Source organism: Coregonus clupeaformis, chromosome 18, assembly GCF_020615455.1.
Source record: "Coregonus clupeaformis isolate EN_2021a chromosome 18, ASM2061545v1, whole genome shotgun sequence".
Classification (NCBI taxonomy): Eukaryota; Metazoa; Chordata; class Actinopteri; order Salmoniformes; family Salmonidae; genus Coregonus; species Coregonus clupeaformis.
Window position 1 is genome coordinate 23,814,702 of NC_059209.1, and position 22,327 is coordinate 23,837,028.

General features: G+C 39.9%; 1 pseudogene; it reads left to right on the forward strand.

Moving 5' to 3' along the window:
• Positions 1-2,387: 2,387 nt before the first annotated feature.
• On the forward strand, positions 2,388-5,319 carry LOC121550756 (annotated as a pseudogene).
• The last annotated feature ends 17,008 nt before the right edge of the window (positions 5,320-22,327 follow it).

Consider the following 22,327-nt stretch of genomic DNA (forward strand, 5'->3'; position numbering starts at 1 on the left):
AATCAGTCCATTGAGGAGAGGTGATGTGGCAGCTGCAACCAGGAGTCTCAAGACGCTTGGCATTGTGTTCTCTATTCTATGGTGAGTTGGAGGACAATTTTTTTTTTCTTCCAGAGGCAACTTCAGTATGCAGTTGTATGATAATATGCAAAATCATGATGCAGTCTTATGATATGCAAAAATAACAAAGGATTAAACAGTCATACTCAAACTATTAGTTCTCCGTAGTTTTTAACTTACCAAACGCTATTTATTATTTGTCATTTGATCAGTTGAAACACCTAAATGTTTCCCAATGAAGCCTAATGATTGAATTATTGGAGCAATAAAAATCGCAAACTTATTACCATGTGTTCACTTAGCCTCGCAAGCCACCTGATGAATGATTCACTTTAAACTCGCGAGATTAGGAGGCTGGCAAGGCTAGTGTTGACACACCCTGGATGACAAGTCGGCTTCAAATTGTGTAATTGACATCACTGGTTTCAATTATTCAATTCAAAACAGGCCAGATTATGTTAATTGTAAAATTCAAACAATAGCCTTAGCCTATAAAACCAGAATTTGTTTATGCTTTTAAGTTTTAGTAAAGAAATGTTCAATAGGCATATCTTGTGCTGATCAATGATCTAACAAATGCCTTGGTTTATTAGCTTAAGCATTGCAAGCTGCCCTCTAGGCCTATTTATTGTTCTGCTATTCAAAATGCAGCCCTAGACATCATGTAGCCTACCTTTGACATCAAATTGTGTAGGCTAATATCCTATTGTTTCACATAGATGGAAGCTACCCTTACTTCTAACCTCAACACCCAATGAAACTGGAGCCTCCAGTATTTCAAAGTGGGATGGGGGATTGTTGACTTCTCAAAGCCAGACCAAACCTTGGATTTCTTCCCACAGAAAAACAGAAGATAAGAGTTTCTGCCTGCTTTACGGTCCATTATTACTTTTGGTACGCGCTAGGCCAGTCTCAAACTCGTACCGTGAGTAATAATGCACTGTGGCTGTGGCTGTCACTGCCAACGATGGACAGACAATACCACCATGTCTTACTTTCACAGTTCTCCATATACCTATGCATCTCATTGTTGTAAAGCAAGAAGAAAAAAAAAAAGAAACAGACTATCCATTTTACTTAAATATTATTGTTGAGTGGTTTACTTGAAATATATGTTGAATTTTCTGTACCTTGTAATAGTGATTGTAAACTATATGCAATTGAATAATAATAAAAATACTTAAATATAGCTTTGCCAACAGCATTGTAGGCCTTGTGCATCTCCCAAGGCTTCAGTAAAATACCCCAACGTTGAGCTTTGTTTGCAATCTGATCACCAACATACTTGCTTTGCCTTTACACTGATTGGTACCCCCCTACTAGCAATGATCATGCTAATAGCTACTTTTTTTGTTGTTGAAGAAATGTACTTACTATGACTGTAATATGTGGTTGTCTCACTATCTTAAAGTAACTGCCCAGTGAAAATCTCACTTTAAAAAGTACATATTCTGGTAACTCATATCCAAATCATGTTTATGACTCGTCTTATACTCTTATTTGTGGCCAAAACATAAATTGGAGTAAAGGCACTTCAAAAACCGTACCTCAATCTTGTATCTCAAACAGGCCATAAAAAAAAAAAGCTTGCTATTTCCTCATAGAACATGATGGCCAATCAGCGGTCTAGAGGAGGATGAGCTGGCCAGTCAATGGTCTACTTGAATCCATATTTTGAATGACCAGTATACACCCACACCATTCTGTTGTTGGGGTATGCCCACACCATTCCAATGCAGAAAAGCTGCTTTTTAGCCTACTTAATAAAAACAATTTTGAAGGAGAAATATTTCACTCATATTGTAAGTAATTATAGGTCATATTTCATAGACATCTGGAAACACTGGTCAGTTGCTTTAAGATGACTGCACTATTAAGTCACTCTGGAGGATCAGAGCATCTGCTAAATGACTAAAATGTAAAAATGTAAAATGTTATACAGAGCTGCAGAATAAATTCCCTGTGCCTTGTGACTGTTATATTTATGTCTGATGTCGTTTGTAATACAATAAAACAGTGAGATTAGGCTAGCCTAAACATTTTTTTTTCATGAATTGAAAATAGCCTAGAATTGAATTATGTTCAGAAACATTATAGCCACCTGTCCTACTCAGATGTCTATCTATAATTATCATGACAAGTTGACAGCTATATTTTACACTTATATAGGCCAAATTGGATACACAATTGGTCTCTGAGCAAGGGACCCTGATGCACCCCCCCCACACGCCATTTTATCACTTACATATATGTGTTGATAGCAACTAGCTAAAACAGTATGCCTTGTTGTCGTGTGCATCGGGACGGGAATCCTTCATCTCATAATCATGGATTCTGAAAACTATGTGGAAACTCATCCACTAGATGACAACGAAGCTATGAAAACCAGTGGTGTTTATTAAATTTTTTTACATGATATCCAAAGGGTAGTTACAGTCTTGGCCCATCGCTGCAACTCCACTATGGACTCGGTAGAGGCGAAGGTCGAGAGCCATGCATCCTCCGAAACACGACCCTGCCAAGCCACACAGCCTCCTGACACACTGCTCGCTTTTTTATATTTTTTTCTTCTTTTATTTTGGCATTTAGCAGACACTCTTATCCAGAGCGACTTACAGGAGCAATTAGGGTTAAGTGCCTTGCTCAATGGCACATTGACAGAATTTTTCACCTAGTCGGCTCGGGGATTAGAACCAGCGACCTTTCGGTTACTGGCACAACGCTCTTAACCACTAAGCTACCTGCCGCTTAACCCGGAAGCCAGCCGCACCAATGTGTCCGCAGGCTAAGATGTGTCGAGTGGCGCAGTGCCTAAGACCGCTGCGCCACTCGGGAGGCCCAAACCAGTGGTGTTTTAATACAAAGTGGACCAACATTTTCCTAAGCGTTTCAATAACTCTGATTGCTTTCAAGGCTATAATTGAGTCCAGGGGCATCATGCACCCATTTTAGAAGGGGCATGAAGTATGTGAGGATGGAGGGGGAGGGCTGCGCCCCTCTCCAGAAGTTGAAGAATTGTGGATTTTTCAAACACCTGAAACAGCCTTTTCCTGCAATCTAGAGCCATAATCATTATACCTAATTCTATAACACACATCATCAATACAGGCACATATCATGGCATCATAAGGAATATACAAATATAATGATATTATCATAAGGTGCCAGATTACATTTAAACTAAGTGTTTTTCTGCATATCTAGAGCTGGTGGTTCTTTTTTTTAAAGAAGCTGAATATGCTTCTCTGCATCTCTGCTAACATCTAGGTAAAATATTTAAAGGAATGTGAGTCTTATTCCATACATTTAGTAATTGCTTGCTTTTCTAAAGTATACCAACCTTGCCAGCAGGCATGCCAGCTAAGATAGTTAGACAAGCTAGCTACGCTAACTTGATTGGTAGCCTGAAATGGCTTCTTGGTAGCTAGTTATGGGGTTGGGAGATTGGCAACCTATCTAGCTGGCTAGCTAAAGCCAACTTCATAAAATTGCTAGGTGGCTAGTATTACAGAGAAACAACTAAACATTTTCGATGTATTTATTCATCAAGAAGGATAAACATGTATTTACACACATACCTCCTGTGAGTCCTGCCAATCATCAGTAGCTAAAATCAAATCAAACGCTGTATGTGTCACTACACTCTCTCTCCTCCGCCACTGACGATACTGTCTGCACGCATCAGAGCAGGGGTTCCCACTCAGCATTCCCACCTTCCAGCATTGGCCAACATTTCTATGGGCACAAGCACTGTTTATGACACAAACTGTTCACACCCCTCTTGTTTGGCGGAGAGAATTATTATTTCCTGCAATTCTACACATGTTGTCATGGGGTGCAAAGAAAATGTTGCAGTTTTAAAGCAAATTTTCTTGCAATTCTTTACATTTTGCCATGTCTAGTGTGTATTCATGTCATATTTCAGTGACAAAAAAATGACAACAATATCTGTTTTCTAAAAAACCTAAACAACAAAACGTTAGCTGACATAGGCTAGTTGATCTGGACATTTCTGACAAATTACAAATAGCTCTCTAAGGCAGTGGTTCCCAACCAGGGTTACTAGGACCCCTGGGGGTACTTGACCTATCCACAGGGGGTACTTGAGAAGACTCATGAGATCATAGGCCTACTGGTAAAATGAACATGAGGGGGTACTTCAGGGGTACTCTGGACAGAGTAAAATGTAGTTGGCGGTACAGTAACCGAAAAAGGTTGGGAACCACTGAACTAAGGGATGCAAGGACTAACATGACAAGAGGAACTGAAGATGCACTACCCACAGAGTATCTAGCGTCCTGCCTAGCATATCTTTGCTCCGTGCTGCACCTTGGAAGGAACCACTTACTATGCAGAATATGGGGTATGCTTTGCCTGGTCCAGTCAGTGGGCCCCCTCTGCAAAATACAGCTAACAGATCTTTTTTTATAAATAATAATAATTCTGAGGTGGCACATGCCCTTGTGCCCCCTATGGGTATAACGCCTCAGGGTGAGTTTCCTCACAGCTTGTTATGGGGATCATTTAAATTGAATCCGAAATGTGGTTACGCATGGTGGCTTTTTTCCAATGGTCATTCCTCACAGGGTAGCGATAGCGGTAGCGGTAGCCTTGATGCTTTCAGTTTTCAGGGAAGGTGTGTGTGTATGTGTGTGTGCAACATTGCCATGGTAGGTTCGATTGAATTGCAGCATTTGTAATTTCACAGCAACAATTCAGTAGCCTGAAACTAGACATTCATAATAAGTAACCTAATATTTCAATAAGATAACCTAGATTTCCAACTAATATAGGCCTATACCTTTCTTTTAACCATTTTGCAAATAAATGCACCCCAAAACATTTTTGCATGTTGTTTTTGATGATCAAAGCACCCAATCGTTGTCTATTTCAGTACAAAGACAAACAACCCTCTCTAATAGACATCCAATCAAATATATGGAAGCAAGAGACTAACCGTTCATGAAATAAAGATGCCATAAACAGCATGACAATCTAAAAAACACACAATGTAGAAAACAACATGATTATTTCGACAGATCTGTCTGAAACTGATTCTGTTTAATTTTCCCTATCCCATCAGGCAACTTTTAATGGCAGTTATCAGAACACAATCTGAAAAGTGGGATGTTCAGAAATAACAGTTTCAACACATCCATTGAGAAGAGCAAAATTACAAGACCTGAAACCATCCCCATGTTGCAAGACAGGATCAACTTTCATTACGCAAACAACAGTGGGAATGGTCAGAAGAATTGAAACCATTACCCAACCTAGCCTTATTGTTCTTCATTGTTACATTTGTATGCCATCCATTCTCTTTGCCTTTTATACAGTAGGTCCAATTCCTTTCATGAGTATTAAAACATCATACAGGACATTGACCTTGATTTATTAGAACCTACCATGGATGACTGGTTCAATAAAATCCTTACCTCAAGATCAATCTGGACCACAAGGTGGTGATCTAACAACAAATTGCTGAGCATGTTGTTGGCTCATGCATTGAGGATAGGGGAGATACACTATATATACAAAAGTATGTGAACACCCATTCAAATTAGTGGATTTGGCTATTTCAGCCACACCCATTGCTGACAGGTGTATAAAATCGAGCACAGAGCCATGCAATCTCCATAGACAAACATCGGCAGTAGAATGGCCCTACTGAAGAGCTCAGTGCCCCGGTCAACTGTAAGTGCTGTTATTTTGAAGTGGAAACGTCTAGGAGCAACAATGGCTCAGCCGTGAAGTGGTAGGCCACACAAGCTCACAGAATGGGACCACCTAGTGCTGAAGCGCGTAGCACGTAAAAATCGTCTGTCCCCCAACATCAGTGCCCGACCTCACTAATGCTCTTGTGGCTGAATGGAAGCAAGTCCCCGCAGCAATGTTCCAACATCTAGCGGAAAGCCTTCCCAGAAGTGGTGGTTGTTATAACAGCAAAGGGGGGACCATCTCCATATTAATGCCCATGATTTTGGAATGAGTGTCCACATACTTTTGGCAATGCTGTGCATGTTTTATTACACTAAGTACCTTTTAAACAGAAGATGTATATGAGTTTTAGAAATTCCATTTACTTTTAAATTGATCGTGCAAATTATATTTATCGGTGTCCCGTATATGGGACGGTTGAGCTAACGTGCGCTAATGTGATTAGCATGACTGTTGTAAGTAACAGAAAACTTTCCAGGACATAGACATGTCTTACATGGGCAGAAAGCTTAAATTGTTAATCTAACTGCACTGTCCAATTTACAGTAGCTATTACAGTGAAAAACTACCATGCCATTTAAAACGAAAAAGTTTGCTCAATATTCATTGCCTACACAATATATCAGTATACTATACAATACAGTATATCACCAGTGTTGGGGAGGGGTGTAGTTCAACTAGTAATTTAACTACATTTTGCAGTAGCTTAGTGGTAGTTAAACTAAATTCAAATATTTGTAGTGTTTTAAGTAGTTAATTACTTTGTTTAGCGCTGTAGCTAACGACTTCATCTACCCTCTACTTTTTTTTGCAAAAAGAAAAGAAAATATGGGTGAAGTAGACAATAATTTCTGTTTTAGGCATTTGACATTCCTAATTCTCACTTGAAACACAGTTTCTGTGTTTAATAGGCTAAATTTCACATTCTGTTAACAGCTGACTCCAGAATGATCTGTTCTTGCAATTTGTAGTATATGACATTTCAGATTAAGGTATGGTAATTTATCATGAAGTAGTTTGGATGTAGTGAACTACTTTATCAAAGTAACTTTAGTTAAGTAAACTATATTTTTCTTAACTGTTGCTTTAGTGTAGCTGAACTACTTCTAGTGTGAAGTAATTGGTAGCTTGGTAAACTATATTTTCAGAGTAGCTTCCCCAACACTGTATATCACATTGCGTAACCAGACTGCATGTTTTTATGTCTGCAATTGCTAATAGTCGTTACCCTTACAGTATAAGATCCAATTGTCATTCCTCCTTACACCTCAGACAAACTCCTCTTCTCCAATATACAGAAACAGTCAGAGGTATAACACTGCACGTGTATCCATCAAATGCTTATTTCTGGGCACATTTGGACCATCTCAAATCAAATGCTTCCCCTGTCTGCTACGGATGATAATTAGGTGTAGCACAGAGAGGAAAGTGTCCAAAAAGCACAATCACAGACACATTTCCCTCTGTTTTAGAGTGCAGAGCTCTCACACTCTCCTGGGAGACTAGACCCATTTTCAGCTCAGTAATGACTGTCAGGAATCTGACAGGCTGGGGTTGCAATGGGGCTGCAATCCTGCATGGACTGAATGGAATTGACATTACATCTGGCTGGCTCTGTCAGAGCTATCAGATGTGAATTACAAGGCCGTTGTCTGTTCTTTCTTCTTCTCCTCCTTTGTTCTGTCTTTGTCATTTTTGTAGGGACAAAAGGTGATGGTAGGCATTGTGCTTAACATATGTTTTGGATTGCTTTATAACAGGCAAGCATTTTAATTTTATTGCATTTCAAGTCAGTTACTGCATTTGGAAAGTATTCGGACCCCTTTAATTTTTCCACATTTTGTTTTACGTTACAGCCTTATTCTAAAATGGATTAAATTGTTTTTCCCCCCTCATCAATCCACACACAATACCCCATAATGACAAAGTGAAAACAGGTTTTTAGAAATGTTTGCAAATGTATTAAAATAAAAAACAGAAATACCATATTTACATAAGTATTCAGACCCTTTGCTATGAGACTTGAAATTGAGCTCAGGTGCATCCTGCTTCCATTGATCATCCTTGAGATGTTTCTAGAACTTGATTGGAGTCCACCTGTGGTAAATTCAATTGATTGGACATGATTTGGAAAGGCACACACCTGTCTACATAATGTCCCACAGTTGATAGTGAATGTCAGAGCAAAAACCAAGCTATGAGGTCGAAGGAATTGTCCGTAGAGCTCCGAGACAGGATTGTGTCGAGGCACAGATCTGGGGAAGGGTACCAAAAATATTCTGCAGCATTGAAGGTCCTCAAGAACACAGTGGCCTCGATCATTCTTAAATGGAAGAAGTTTGTAACCACCAAGACTCTTCCTAGAGCTGGCCGCCCGGCCAAACAGAGCAATTGGGGCAGAAGGGCCTTGGTCAGGGAGGTGACCAAGAACCCGATGGTCACTCTGACAGAGCTCCAGAGTTCCTCTGTGAAGATGAGAGAACCTTCCAGACGGACAATCATCCATGAAGCACTCCACCAATCAGGCCTTTATGGTAGAGTGGCCAGACGAAAGCCCGCTTGGAGTTTGCCAAAAGGCACCTAAAGGACTCTCAGACCATGAGAAACAAGATTCTCTGGTCTGATGAAACCAAGATTGAACACATCATGCTGTGTGGATGTTTTTCAGCGGCAGGGACTGGGAGTCTACTCAGGATCGAAGGAAAGATTAATGGAGCAAAGTACAGAGAGAACCTTGATGAAATCCTGCTCCAGAGCGTTCAGGACCTTAGATTAGAGCGAAGGTTCACCTTCCAACAGGACAATGACCATAAGCACACAGCCAAGACAACGCAGGAGTGGCTTCGGGACAAGTCTCTGAATGTCCTTGAGTGGCCCAGCCAGAGCCCGGACTTGAACCCATTGTAGCATCTCTGGAGAGACCTGAAAATAGCTGTGCAGCGACGCTGCCAATCCAACCTGACAGAGCTTGAGAGGATCTGCAGAGAAGAATGGGAGATACTCCCCAAATACAGGTGTGACAAGCTTGTAGCGTCATACCCAAGAAGACTCAAGGCTTTAATCGCTGCCAAAGGCACTTCAACAAAGTACTGAGTAAAGGGTCTGAATACTTATGTAAATTTGATATTTCCGTTTTTTATTGTTAAAATATTTGCAAACATTTCTAAAAAGCTGTTTTCGCTTTGTCATTGTGGGGTATTGTGTGTAGATTGATGAGGGAAAAAATTATGTAATCAATTTTAGAATAAGGCTGTAACGTAACAAAATGTGGAAAAAGTCAAGGGGTCTAAATACTTTCGAATGCACTGTACGTGTAAATCAGTAAATCTTCCTGGGTGAAGAAGTGTTACCGCAGGATCATAACGAGCTACTGTGGGGAGAACAAGTATTTGATACACTGCCGATTTTGCAGGTTTTCCTACTTACAAAGCATGTAGAGGTCTGTAATTTTTATCATAGGTACACTTCAACTGTGAGAGACGGAATCTAAAACAAAAATCCAGAAAATCATATTGTATGATTTTTAAGTAATTAATTAGCATTTTATTGCATGACATAAGTATTTGATCACCTACCAACCAGTAAGAATTCCGGCTCTCACAGACCTGTTAGTTTTTCTTTAAGAAGCCCTCCTGTTCTCCACTCATTACCTGTATTAACTGCACCTGTTTGAACTCGTTACCTGTATAAAAGACACCTGTCCACACACTCAATCAAACAGACTCCAACCTCTCCACAATGGCCAAGACCAGAGCGCTGTATAAGGACATCAGGGTTAAAATTGTAGACCTGCACAAGGCTGGGATGGGCTACAGGACAATAGGCAAGCAGCTTGGTGAGAAGGCAACAACTGTTCAAGATGACGGTCAATCACCCTCGGTCTGGGGCTCCATGCAAGATCTCACCTCGTGGGGCATCAATGATCATGAGGAAGGTGAGTGATCAGCCCAGAACTACACGGCAGGACCTGGTCAATGACCTGAAGAGAGCTGGGACCACAGTCTCAAAGAAAACCATTAGTAACACACTACGCCGTCATGGATTAAAATCATGCAGCACACGCAAGGTCCCCCTGCTCAAGCCAGCGCATGTCCAGGCCCGTCTGAAGTTTGCCAATGACCATCTGGATGATCCAGAGGAGGAATGGGAGAAGGTCATGTGGTCTGAGACAAAAATAGAGCTTTTTGGTCTAAACTCCACTCGCCGTGTTTGGAGGAAGAAGAAGGATGAGTACAACCCCAAGAACACCATCCCAATTGTGAAGCATGGAGGTGGAAAAATCATTCTTTGGGGATGCTTTTCTGCAAAGGGGACAGGACGACTGCACCGTATTGAGGGGAGGATGGAAGGGGCCATGTATCGTGAGATCTTGGCCAACAACTTCTCTCCCTCAGTAAGAGCATTGAAGATGGGTCGTGGCTGGGTCTTCCAGCATGAAAACGACCCGAAACACACAGACAGGGCAACTAAGGAGTGGCTCCGTAAGAAGCATCTCAAGGTCCTGGAGTGGCCTAGCCAGCCTCCAGACCTGAACCCAATAGAAAATCTTTGGAGGGAGCTGAAAGTCCGTATTGCCCAGCGACAGCCCCGAAACCTGAAGGATCTGGAGAAGGTCTGTATGGAGGAGTGGGCCAAAATCCCTGCTGCAGTGTGTGCAAACCTGGTCAAGACCTACAGGAAATGTATGATCTCTGTAATTGCAAACAAAGGTTTCTGTACCAAATATTAAGTTCTGCTTTTCTGATGTATCAAATACTTATGTAATGCAATAAAATGCAAATTAATTACTTAAAAATCATACAATGTGATTTTCTGGATTTTTGTTTTAGATTCCGCCTCTCACAGTTGAAGTGTACCTATGATAAACATTACAGACCTCTACATGCTTTGTAAGTAGGAAAACCTGCAAAATCGGCAGTGTATCAAATACTTGTTCTCCCCACTGTATGTATTATCAAAACATTTTGAAATGTACTGTTCTTAGTATGTGTGATCCGTATGTGAACACAGTAGGTAAGTATTCACCACTGGATCATGTTTGTTGAGACCTTATCTGAGGACCTATATGTATTAGTGATGCATTGAGAGGCATGAATGAGAGCTCTGACAGGTTCCCTAAATTGTCAGACCTGTCTTCTCTAATACTGCTTTCATTTGTCTCTTTGTATTGGGGCTTGTCAGTGCATGACAGGTTTTCAGAGCTTGTCAGGATTTCATTGGCCTTGAAAAGTGCGTTTTGGTGCTCACAGAGCCATAGCCTAGAGCCTTTAAGGTCAACATTGAAACACATTAGTATGATATATTTTACATTATAAACTGGGTGGTTCGAGCCCTGAATGCTGATAGGCTGAAAGCCGTGGTCCACGGGTATGACAAAACATTAATTTTTACTGTTCTAATTACGTTGGTAACCAGTTTATTATAGCAATAAGGCATCTCGAGGGTTTGTGGTATATGGCCAACAAAGTACGGCTAAGGGCTGTATCCAGGCACTCCGTGTTGCGTCGTGCGTAAGAACAGCCCTTAGCCGTGGTATGTTGGCTATGAGCGTTGTGCCAGTAACCGAAAGGTTGCTGGTTCTAATCCCCAAGCCGACTAGGTGAAAAATCTGTCGATGTGCCCTTGAGCAAAATGTCAAATGTATACCACACCCCCTCGTGCCTTATTGCTTAATTATAAAGGGGAAAACATGCGTGTTCCTATTTTCCACCCCAAAGAATCACCATGAATAACTTAACTACTAGGCCTATATTCCCATAGAGTGCGTTAGGTTTACCATGTTATTGCTGACTCTGTTGTGAAGTAATTGTACTCCATTATATAGTATGGCTCCAAAACAAACTATCTCTCAAGTGTCAATCACACAGCAAGAGTGATTATTTACATGTAATCTAATGAGTTGTGAGGCTCTTGTGGAGAGTTGGTGAAGTGGGTCAATTGATGTCTGGGCAGCCAAAATAGCCCAAGTTACATCCATCTTGGTTACATTCTGCTGCCAAGCCACAGACACAACAAGTCAGAGCATTGTAAGACAATCCTTGGTTAACACATCTGCTGTAACTGAAATTGTAGAAGCCGCCGGTACAATTAAGACATCTAACTAGCCCATGGACATCTCTTGTCGTGCCCTAAAAACGGTGCACAAGCATCCAGCACCATTGTCAGTGCCATATCAGTGCTAACTTTAAGTTAAGTCAAAAACAGAAAAAGTAGACATGGAAGTAGAGGCGGAAATAGACGTCACCTTTCCAGTGTATACTGCTCTCAGAATCTTTGGTATCCCGCTACAACATCAATGGACGGTTGTTGCTGACTTTAACCTATTACGGTTCCAGGAGTTTGATTATACTACAGATAAGATGTACCATTTGGACTACAGATTATGCCATTGTATAAACACATCACTGAAAGTAATGATGCAAGGTTAATTTCCCAAAGGAGCAGCAGGTGGGTTAAATACTGTAGCACTAAAGAAGTGAGACAGAATGTGCCTTGGAAGAATGCATCCAGGCATCTACTCACCTCAGGTTTGATCATCATTTTACATCTTGCTAATCTTTGTAGCTGACCTGTCAAATCTTTCTGTGTACCCACCACTCACTGAGCTATTCACTCAGCATGGCGGAACTTTACTAGAGACTCCTCTGACATCCTACAACTGTTTCCACCAAGACGGACCAACAGTAAAGCGCCACACTTTCACAAGTCAGTAAATATTCTACAGCCTAGGTATATTTTATATTTTCAGTGCGTTATTTGTTTTGTTCTATGGTAGACAAATTATTTTTGTCAGTCAATCTTGTGTAGGCCTACTTTGTGTTTGCGTGTTTGTGTGTGTGTGTTTGTGCATGCGCATGTGTGTGTTTTCCAATAAAGAAGCAGATGGAGCTGTCAGCTTGTCCTCCATGCACGGTTAATCTCCTGAAATCTAATCCTGACATTCCCACTATTGCTGCTCTCTACACCAGTGCTTGCCATAGTTTTCATAGACTTAGTTAGGTTTTGGATCTCATCTAGCAGATTCTGTGAAAATGAGGATACAGTATGGCTAACCATTTGGCTTTTCAATTGAGCACTGAAAAGTCCTTAGAGTTAAGCTCAATTGAGCACTGTCCTTACCTGCAAAAGGAGCACTTGCTATAAATAATCAAGTTATTGCTATTCATTGGCCAAGACTAGATCACTCTATGAGAGAACTATAGTGCTCCTTTAAATAAAGGAAATATATAAAAGCACTAGGTTAATATGTCAGTGCACTACTATAGGCTCATATTCATTCTTGTTATTTTTAGATAACGGTCTAATATCTTGACTTCTGATCCTTTGATATGGATTTAGCACATAGAAGATGCAGAATCCAAAATCTACTCTGGGATGGAACGAAAAAATGAGAGTGACTGAAAAAGCCATTACGATGTGACATTTATCATGTAGATATAGAAATGCAAAGAGCAGAACTGTGGGTTGCATTGTGCAAATATGTGGACGGAATGCCTCTTTGATTTGGCTGGGGAATGTGAGTCAGTCAGACATTCTCAGTATGAATTGTACTGAACTTTTTCAGTCAGACAATGAGATCTGTCTTGAAGCTAATGACCTGAAAATGGGACTGGAGTCACATCAATTAATTTGTATTAATCTTTTAATTATTTAAAGAGAAAGGGTTTCTTCAAAGCAGGTTTTTCTGTCCTTCGATCTGATTTTTGGCTGAACCCTATTGAATGCATTACATGTAACCTGTAAAAATGCACTTACAGTTGCCTTTGTGGATACACTAATTATGTATTGACAACATGAGTGTAGCGGTACTGGTTCTGGTTCAGTATTTCTACAGTGCTAGTCAGCATAACATGAATGCAACCGAGTACACTACCAAGGGAAATACATGCCTTGTTCTCATGCCAAACCCTAAGGCTACATATAGGCTACATAGCTTTGAATAAAACCCATCAAAGTAGTACAGAATGTCTCTATCAGCAAATTGCCCCCACTGAGAACCTTATTGGTCATCTCTGTGCTGCGCTTGTCAACTACGTTGTTTGAGTGGAACTCGTTAAGTCTCTTGACGCCCGAGTATAGAGGCTGGGGATACACATAGCGTACATGCCAGATTAGTCTCTATGTATGTGCCTGAAGTGTTCTTGGCCTCAGCTAAAGAAAAATGAGAGCACACTCCATGGTATTTGTCTCCTTTCTCTTGAATGCCTTAAACTATTAATGACTGTGTTTACTACCTCAAGGCATCCTTTGCCCTCTCTCTGTTAATGTACAGTGCTGTGGAAAAGTATTTGCCACATTTCTAATTTCCTCTACTTTTGCATATTATTGATATTGAATTTTATCAGATCTTCAACCAAAACCTAATATTAGATAAAGGGAACCTGAGTGAACAAATAACACAACAATTACATACTTATTTAATGTATTTCTTAAACAAAGTTACTGAAAAGGTAATTGCCTACTTGCACTCAATATCTGACCTGGCGCCTCCCGACTAGCTCTTAGGAAACTTTGCAGTATTTAGTTTTTTTTATGTATTGTTTTTTACATTATTTACAAGCATTTCGCTACACCCGCTATAACATCTGCTAAATATGTGTATGTGACAAATAAAAATTTGATTTAGCTAGTTGTGCCACCTTTAGCTGCAATGACTCCCATCAAACGCTTCCAGTAGTTGTTGATCAGCCTCTCACGTCGCTGTGGATGAATTTTGGCCCACTCTTCCACGCAGAACTGCTTTAGCGACATTTGTGGGTTTTCAAACATGAACTGCTCATTTCAAGTCCTGCTACAACACCTCAATTGGGATTAGGTCTGGACTTTGACTAGGCCATTCCAACATTTCAAAGTTGTTGCTTTTTTGCTATTTTCATGTAGACTTTATTGTGTGTTTTGGATCCTTGTCTTGCTGCATGACCCAGCGACGCTTCAGCTTCAGCTCAAGACGGATGGCCTGACATTCTCCTGTAGAATTCTCTGATACAGAGCAGAATTCATGGTTCCTTCTATTAAGGCTATTTTGTCCAGGTCCTGAGGCAGCAAAGCATCCCCAAACCATCACACTACCACCACCATGCTTGACCGTTGGTATAAGGTTCTTACTGTGGAATGCAGTTTGGTTTTCGCCAGGCGTAATTGTACCCATGTTGCGCCACCAAATGAGAATGTATGAGCAGACTTTGGCCAAAACAGAAATACTGCTTGTATCACCTATTTGTAATACTCAGTATTCATCATATTTTTATATTTTGGAGGGGGATCACATTTTGCATGTGGTCCAACTGTAATTGTGTATGATGAGTTGAGCTCCTGAGTCAAACAGCTCAATTGTAGTTTCCTAAATTCCATCCTCTTCAATCTAACCCATTCTCTCATTATCTAAGCATTCTAATTTCCCCCAAGTACATACCATATTACCACTTTGATGTTGCTTGTGATCCATTCAACCCTTCTTTTTTTTCATCCTTCACGATGTAAATATTTGCAAGGTGCAGCACAATTATTGTCCTTGAGCTATTGTAATGTCATTACTAAGCTGGCTATTCACCTGATTAGAATATAGCTATGTGCGTTTTTAATAAATTATTTCCCAAACTCCTGATAAAGATACAGGACAGATGTTTATCCAATGTTTTAGTGTTAGTTTAATGTTAGTTTAATTAGTTCATTTCCATTCATGTTATGATATATTTTGTTCTCTGTCACTTGGGGGTTTCTAAATAGCCTAATCAATGGAGAGGCAATGGAGAGGTCTAATGAGTTACTGCAGTCTTGTTTCCTGTTGCTGTGCAGACGTGGCCTGCCAAAATGTTACATAGTTAGAAATACTGCACAACTCCCTGTTGATATGGTCTCTAATGTTAAAGATCAAACAGGATTCACACCTCAGGTAGGAAATGTCAGCTGTCACTTTTATTGAGCTTCCTAATGCCACTGTAAAGGCCACTGTCATAAAGATTGAACTTTTATAATGCTTTTGTTGTTTACCTGCAAGACCAAAAGCCAGTGGTATTGATAAATGGCAGTGAATGAGGCAATCATGGCATAGTTTTGCTCTTAGTGTGGACTGTTGCTCTTAATATTACATACTGTATATTGTAGGCAACAAACATAAAATATGTATTGGGTTGTCTTAGTTTAGAAAGTGAATGATTTGTATGCGACTGCTAATTAATGATGAAGACCAACATTTAGTGCAGCAAAATACCAACATTTGCATTTCATGAGGATTTGTTACTTCAGTGTCTGATGTCCCATGTCACTTATTGCATAATGTTTCCACATACAAAGAGCAGAGAGCTTAACAGAGAAACATTCTTAATATGCCAACTCCATGTTTAGAATCACAAGAGATGTGGTGGCTGACACAGAGGTATATGTTCTCTATTGTCACTCATGACATTTGTTACATGTTGGTGCAGGAGCTTTCACAGCTATTAAGAAGACAGCCCAGTTCTCTGACACATGTTTGCAAGAAGATTAAGAGCAGGCTTCAGCAGCTCATACAGTACTCCTCCTTCTATGAGAATCCTTAGCATCCTGCCTGTGTCGGCATGTCATTGTAGTCTTAGTGCTTTGACTCTCACAAGACATCAACAGCACAGCTCTTTACTGTACATCATCATCTGAACTTTCTTTAGATTTTCACTCAAACCCATATAGATCTCATACGAGTACAGACGTTTCCAGATGTACAGTATAATGCCTGAACAGAAGATTGCCTAGGCGTTTCATTTCTCACACTGTGTGGGAAATATAACATCAATGTGACACCAAATAATTCAGCATAAGACACAAGCCCCCCTGTTTTGCATCAAACACACCCTCCAAGCAGCTATAATAATATGCTCTGATCTTTCAGGGAAGCCATGACATTGACTGTGAATTCCGGGGGAATTTGCATGAAGCTCCTTTGTTAGTGGCTGGAGGACTTACTTCTTGTTTTGTTCGTGTCTCTTGGAGCAGGTTTAGCCTCTCCGCATGTCTAGAAGGCTCTGTGCTCCCCCCAACCCCCCCCTTCGAAGCCAGCACAGGGGGATTTGTGGACGAGGTAAAAATAGACAGAGCAGATGCTCTTTTTTTCTGGAAGCCATTATCAGTAGTGTCTGAGGTGTGGCTCTGGAGACTGGAACAGAGATGAGCTTTAACACTTTACCACATTGACAAAGAGCAAGGTGATAGCTGAATGATGACTGAAGAGTTGGAGAAAGTACAAGTGAGGCAGAATAGAGTTGAGAAATAAAAGCAGGAGAACATTTCGACTGAACTAGAGTGCATAACTTAAAATGGAATGTTTCAGATTTCACATATATACAGTTGAAGCCGGAAGTTTACATACACTTAGGTTGGAGTCATTAAAACCCGTTTTTCAACCACTCCACAAATTTCTTGTTAACAAACTAAAGTTTTGGCAAGTCGGTTAGGACATGTACTTTGTGCATGACACAAGTAATTTTTCCAACAATTGTTTACAGACAGATAATTTCACTTATAATTCACTGTATCACAATTGCAGTGGGTCAGAAGTTTAGAAGGCTAATTTACATCATTTGAGTCAATTGGAGGTGTACCTGTGGATGTATTACAAGGTCTACCTTCAAACTCAGTGCCTTTGCTTGACATCATGGGAAAATCAAAATAAATCAACCAAGACCTCAGAAAAAGAATTGTAGACCTCCACAAGTCTGGTTCATCCTTGGGAGCAATTTCCAAACGCCTGAAGGTACCACGTTAATCTGTACAAACAATAGTACGCAAGTATAAACACCACGGGACCACGCAGCCGTCATACCACTCAGGAAGTAGACGCGTTCTGTCTCCTAGATATGAACGTACTTTGGTGCGAAAAGTGCAAATCAATCCCAGAACAACAGCAAAGGATCTTGTGAAGATGCTGGAGGAAACAGGTACAAAAGTATCTATATCCACAGTAAAACGAGTCCTATATCGACATAACCTGAAAGGCCGCTCAGCAAGGAAGAAGCCACTGCTCCAAAACCGCCATAAAAAAGCCAGACTATGGTTTGCAACTGCACATGGGGACAAAGATCGTACTTTTGGGAGAAATGTCCTCTGGTCTGATGAAACAAAAATAGAACTGTTTGGCCATAATGACCATCGTTATGTTTGGAGGAAAAAGGGGGTTGCTTGCAAGTCGAAGAACACCATCCCAACCGTGAAGCATGGGGGTGGCAGAATCATGCTGTGGGGGTGCTTTGCTGCAGGAGGGACTGGTGCACTTCACAAAATAGATGGCATCATGAGGAAGGTAAATTATGTGGATATATTGAAGCAACATCTCAAGACATCAGTCAGGAAGTTAAAGCATGGTCACAAATGGGTCTTCCAAATGGACAATGACCCCAAGCATACTTCCAAAGTTGTGGCAAAATGGCTTAAGGACAACAAAGTCAAGGTATTGGAGTGGCCATCACAAAGCCCTGACCTCAATCCTATAGAATATTTGTGGGCAGAACTGAAAAAGCGTGTGCGAGCAAGGACACCTACAAACCTGACTCAGTTACACCAGCTCTGTCAGGAGGAATGGGCCAAAATTCACCCAACTTATTGTGGGAAGCTTGTGGAAGGCTACCCGAAACGTTTGACCCAAGTTTGACCCAAGTGAAACAATTTAAAGGCAATGCTACCAAATACAAATTGAGTGTATGTAAACTTCTGACCCACTGGGAATGTGATGAAAGAAATAAAAAGCTTAAATAAATCATTCTCTCTACTATTATTCTGACATTTCACATTCTTCAAATAAAGTGGTGATCCTAACTGACCTAAAACAGGGAATTTTTACTAGGATTACATTTCAGGAATTGTGAAAAACTGAGTTTAAATGTATTTGGCTAAGGTGTATGTAAACTTCCGACTTCAACTGTATATCCATTTGTAAGTTATATGAATTTAACATTTAAGATATTAAGCTTTGAAATTGTGGACTATCAAGAATGAATGAATGTCATTACAGGCCGTAAGAGGATGAAGAGGGTTGATATAGAGAGTTGATGTTGTGAGGATTGGAAATAGATAGTTGATGTTGTGTGGATTGGAAAAGCTAAGTGCACATTTAAGGCATTTCAACTGGGTAGAAATTCACTCTGTATTACAGACTTATGGTTAGTGCTGACCTCCTTCTCTGGGTAACTCTTTCAAATACTCCACATTGTAGAATAGAATCTGATATGTCTTCTCCAAACAACAGTAACACTACTTGAAGGGGATTTACTGTACATCAGGCATTGATAACATCTTTGTATCGATTGTCATCTCTATTCATACATACGTAGTGTTGCAGGAGAACGTTCTTGCAATGCAGGACATTTAAAACGTGTAGTATATTTGAGGATAAAAAGGCTTCTGAAGTTTGTAATTTCCACTTTGAAATTTCAGACTTGATTTTCCGTTACAAAAAATCTATCAACCCCTACAAAAATGTCCATTAATTACAATCCACATAATAATTCACATTTTCTGATGCTGCAGGATTATTTTCCTGCTGTAGCAAACTGGCTCAAATTAAGATCCTACATCTGTAACATCTTTACTGATTATATGAGTGCCTAATATATGTGTTTACTAATACTGTGGGAAATCTGACAATCTGATACGTCGAGAGCAGAATCTATTTCACATTTAATTATAGAAATTCAACAAATGCAAGACTTAATCCTGTTGACAAATATTTTACATTGGATTGGGATTGATTTGAAGCCTAGAGAAGGATGGATGGTTTTCAATTGTCTAATCATAAGTGACTAGACTACAGAATACAACGTTGAACGTTTCTGTCTCTGAAGGGAAATACCTTTGTAGGCCTGCTGTGGTTATTGTGAATGCACCATCTGTGCTGATGTAATTACTCAGAACTAAATGACTAGAACACTGTTAATAGGACACTCACAAGGTGTAAGGACATCCCTTTAAAAACCACGTGTAACAGGAGTTGGGATGTGGAGTACAGGGTACCATATTTCTAAGAACATTTCAAAGGAAACATTGATTGATGATTTGTTTCCATCTTAAATATGGGTTCATTGCAACAAACTGTGCGTACAACACAGTTACAGGCATAAAAGGGATGTGAGAGATATCTGAGAAGGCAATCAGTCCAAAATCGATGGAGGAGCATGTTGTCCTGTGCAGTTGTGTAAAGTACTTAAGTAAAAATACTTGAAAGTACTACTTAAGTAGTTTTTTGGGGTATCTGTACTTTACTTTACTATTTATATTTTTGACAACTTTTACTTTTACTTCACTACATTCCTAAAGAAAATGATGTACTTTTTACTCCATACATTTTCCCTGACACCCAAAAGTACTCGTTACATTTTGAATGCTTAGCAGGACAGGAAAATTGTCTAATTCACACACTTATCAAGAGAACATCCCTGGTCATCCCTACTGCCTCTGATCTGGCGGAATCACTAAACACATGCTTCATTTATAAATGATGTCTGAGTGTTGGGGCGTGCCCCTGGCTATCAGTTAAATTTAAAATACAAAGAAAATAGTGCCATATGGTTTGCTTAATTTAAAGAATTTGAAATGATTTATACTTTTACTTCTACTTTTGATACTTAAGTATATTTTAGCAATTACATTTACTTTTGATACTTAAGTATATTTAAAACCAAATACTTTTAGACTTTTACTCAAGTAAGATTGTACTGGGCAACTTTCACTTTTACTTGAGTCCTTTTCTATTAAGGTATCTTTACTTTTACTCAAGTATGACAATTGGGTACTTTTTCCACCACTGGTCCTGTGGCCGTACATGTGCCCTCTTCGAGAATCGGATTGATTCTCTCTGTGGGGAAGCGTCAAATTCAAGTGCATCCCACACCACACTCTGCTCTATATTATTAAAACATAACTGCTACCACAGGATAGGATATGTAGCGGGCACAATATGAGGACGTGGTACAGTACAGTACTATACAGTTCAATCAGCATGCAGTAGCTAAAGAATGAGTACAATGTTAACATTCAGAAGGACTATAGTATCACAGTCCTCCTCCTAGAGAAAGAGATGATTGCACTGAATTCATGGAGCATCAGGAATAATACTGTACCAACCAAAGTGGGCTACCTCATTCAAGATAAAGATCTTACATCAGATTCATCATTCCCATATTATAGTTGCCGTGCATGGTGTGCAACAACCTGGAGCTAGAGATTCTGGTGTGTGATGTCTTCTTTTATAGGCCTCGTTGCTTCTGCGTTGTTCATCATCATTATTCTCAGAGTGAAACCAATCATTTTCTCAGCGTTGGGCGAAGTGTAGAGAGCTAATAAAGAGTGTTGTGTTTTGTGGCTGAAGCTCAGTCAGCAATGTACGGCACTGTATCCAGACCAGCTGTTCCATGCTGCCAGAGGGAAGAGGTTATTACAGTGTACCTTTGTTGCCATGGAGAGGGAATGGTGGGTCCAGATGAGCCACAATAGCGAAATGACAGACATGTCTTTAATGTGCTTTCTTTCTTCTCCTTTCATGTTCTGGATTGTACTGTGTTTTTGTGTTAGACTGTCCTATGCTCCATTGACCAAACAGTTGCATATGTCATTTGGATAATGCAGTGAGATTTGAAGCACTTATCTCAAAATCTGTGAGACATTTTGTTTGCAAATAAGAGCAAATATCTCAAGTCATTGGTATAAACTGCGCATTCAGAGGTGAATAGGTCCTCTGGCAGATGCCATTTTTAGAGATGTCTATGAAAAATACATATCTTTCCCACAATTCTTTAAAGTGAAAACCTCTGCATTTTATAGATGCATTGCAAAAATGGGTTTGATTGAGGCAATTCATCTTATTCAGAAGTTTATTTTCTAGGGCAGAGAGTCAATTGTAGAACAAAGCTCTTGTGTATTAATATGAATGTTATTGCAAATACATATGCAAGCTCAACAGAATAAGATGTCACAATTGATCTCTCTAAGAAACATACAGTAGATTTGTGATGTCAAATTGAAAAAATAGCCAATTGATACATCACTGGCTCATAGATACATTGTTTGCACATTCTCGTGATTGTTACAGTTTAGCTTTTTTTTGCCTGACAGAAATATATGCGCGAGACAAATTATTTCAATACAATACAATCTACAAAGACAGGCTATCACAGTAAATATCTATACCAACAATAAGAACATACTGCATATCAACCCCAACGACAATAAGAAAGTAAAAAGCCTGCCTCCTAGCAGTGCTAAACTAGTCTCCTGTACAACAGCATCATAATATTGCAAAATACATCCAGAGAAGGGAACCATTTTGGTTGGTAAAAATGCCCATGCAAAAAGAAGATAGAAAAAGAGAAAATACACATCACAAAGAAACATTCATGAAACAGGGTGCAACAGTCTTTGCCTTAACTGTCTGTAGTCTGTGTTCCCAGATATACAGTATTGGAATTGACTTGTGGTTTGACTAGATTCTTTACACTGTGCTCCATTGGGCCTCATTTATCAATCATACTCAGATCCTACAATGTACGTACATGTGATCCCATGCAAATGAGAGGGTGTGTTGTATTGG